The sequence below is a fragment of the Penaeus chinensis genome, chromosome 35 (genome assembly GCF_019202785.1).
Source record: "Penaeus chinensis breed Huanghai No. 1 chromosome 35, ASM1920278v2, whole genome shotgun sequence".
Taxonomy (NCBI): Eukaryota; Metazoa; Arthropoda; class Malacostraca; order Decapoda; family Penaeidae; genus Penaeus; species Penaeus chinensis.
This window is the reverse complement of record NC_061853.1, coordinates 29,684,763-29,687,262: the sequence shown is the minus strand read 5'-3', so window position 1 is coordinate 29,687,262 and position 2,500 is coordinate 29,684,763. Positions and strand designations below refer to the sequence as shown.

General features: G+C 38.3%; 1 protein-coding gene across 3 annotated transcripts in view; it reads left to right on the top strand.

Moving 5' to 3' along the window:
* LOC125044244 (cell adhesion molecule 1-like) overlaps nucleotides 1–2,500 on the top strand; it is a 448,848-nt gene that overhangs the window by 373,329 nt on the left and 73,019 nt on the right. The window lies entirely within an intron of this gene.

The following is a 2,500-nucleotide window of genomic DNA, read 5'->3' as shown; positions in this document are numbered from 1 at the left end:
AGAGGAGAGAGGAGGGGGAAAGGGGAGGGGAGGAGAGGGAGTGGGGGTTTGGAAAGGGAAGGAGAGGGAGGGGAAGGAGAGAGGAGGGGGAAAGGGGAGGGGAGGGGATGGGGGGGTTTGGAAAGGGAAGAAGAGGGAGGGGAAGGAGAGAGGAGGGGGAGAAGGGAGGAGGGGGAGAAGGGAGGGGAGAGGATGGGGTGGGGGTTTGGAAAGAGAAGAAGAGGGAGGGGAAGGAGAGAGGAGGGGGAAAGGGGAGGGAAAGGGATGGGGTGGGGGTTTGGAAAGGGAAGAAGAGAGAGGGGAAGGAGAGAGGAGGGGGAAAGGGGAGGGGAGGAGGTTTGGAGAGGGAAGAAGAGGCAATGGGGATGGGGAACGGAGGAGAGGGGAAAGGGTTGGAAAGAAGGGGAGAGGGAAAAGGGAAGAAGGGGTAGGAAAGGGGAATTGAAGTCGAAGGGGAGGGAAGGAGAGGGGGTAAAGAAGGGGAGAGGGGAAAAGGGAAGAGCGAAGAAGGTATAGGAAAGAGAATGAGCGAGGGAAAATGAGGATAAGGAAAATGGAAAAGACAAAGGTGAAGAAACAGAGGTACACGGAATGAGAATAACAACACGGAAGATAATACGAAAGGAATTGGAAGAGATTAGCGGATGAACAGGGGAATAGGAGAGGGAGAGGGAAAGAAGTAATAGTGAACGTGACAAAGAGACAGAAGAAGAGGAAAAAAGGGAATTAACGAAAAGGAGGAAGGGATATGGGAATAAGTGAATGGTAGAGGAACCTACAGAAGTTTGGAGATTGCTGAGTGAGTGTCAACTTTTCGACTTAGGAAGAGAGATGAACCGTTTCTGTCCCTATGCTTTATTCGCGCGAATATGCAGGGGTGTATATTGTTAGATAGATAGGTAGATAGATAGGTGGGTGTATGGGTGTGTGTGTATGTGTGTGTATGTGTGTGTGTGTGTGTGTATGTGTGTGTTAGTGATTGGGTATTAATTTTCTCTCTTCTGCATTTACTCTCTTCCTCCATTTATGAAAAGAAAAGGAAATGGAAAATGCAAAAGGAGGAAAGATAGGAAGGGTAGGCACGTAGAGAAGGAGCGAGAAAGAGGAAGAACAGGAAGAACAGAAAAGGCGAGGAGAGTGGAAGAGAGAGAGAGAGAGAGAGAGAGAGAGAGAGAGAGAGAGAGAGAGAGAGAGAGAGAGAGAGAGAGAGAGCAAGTATAAGAAAAGAAGAAAGAGGAGAATAAAGGGAAGAAAAAAAAGAAGGATATGCGTGTGGATACATAGATAGACAAGACATACATACAAACAGAGGGATAGGTAGATGAATAGAGAGACAGAGAAAATCGAATGACAGACAGATAGACAGATATATAGAGAGATAGAATAAAAGATAGACTGAGTAAATGATAGATATATAGGTACAAAGATAAATAGATAGACTTATAGATATACGGCTAGATAGATTGATATAGACAGATTGATTAACTAATTGACAGAGAGAGGGAGGGTGAGACAGAGAAGGAAAGGGATTATAGAAATGGATAAAGGTGGCAGAAAAAAGGGAGACATAGAAATGTAAGAATGATAATAATAATAATAATAATAACAACAATAATAATAATAATAATAATAATAATAATAATAATAATAATAATAATAATAATAATAATAATTATAATAATAATAATAATGAAATTATAGATAATAACAATCATAATAATGATAATAACAATAATAATAATAATAATAATAATAATAATAATATTGTTATTAATAATGATAATAATAATGTTGATAATGATGATAATAATAATAATAGTGATATTGTTAATAATAATAATATTGTTAATAATAATAATATTAATGTTAATAATAATAATAATAATAATAATAATAATAATAATAATGTTAATAATAATAATAATAATAATGATGGGGGACAAAAATACTTCTAATGCTAATACTAATACTAATAATGGAAACAATAATAATGATAATAACAACAAAACAACAACAACAATAATGATAATGATAATGATATTAACACAGCACGGGAACCCTAAGCAGGAAACAAAGAAAAAAAAGTATTTAAAAAATCTTGGAGCGTCATGCATAAGATTTTCCTCTCTGGAGTCGCTTTGATCTCGAAAGGCATTCATTCGTATAAAAGATATGCTGTGGAACTTTGTCAGCATTTGAACCAAAGTGAGCCAAGGTGAACGAGTCTGAGCATAGTTGTGCGTAGGTGAGGGGAGGTGAATGCAGATGAATGAAATAGAGATGGGAGGAAGACGATAATTTGACTGTGTTGGATAGCTTTGAACAGATTTGGAAAGGGTTGAACTGGTCTGGACGGAAAGGAGTAGGGAGTTGATTGGGATTGATGAAAATCGGGTAAAAATATATGGTTAATTGTGGGAAGAGTTGAATAATAAAGAAGAGGCCTATGCTTTTCATTATTGTCTTCTTCTTCTTCTTCTTCTTCTTCTTCTTCTTCTTC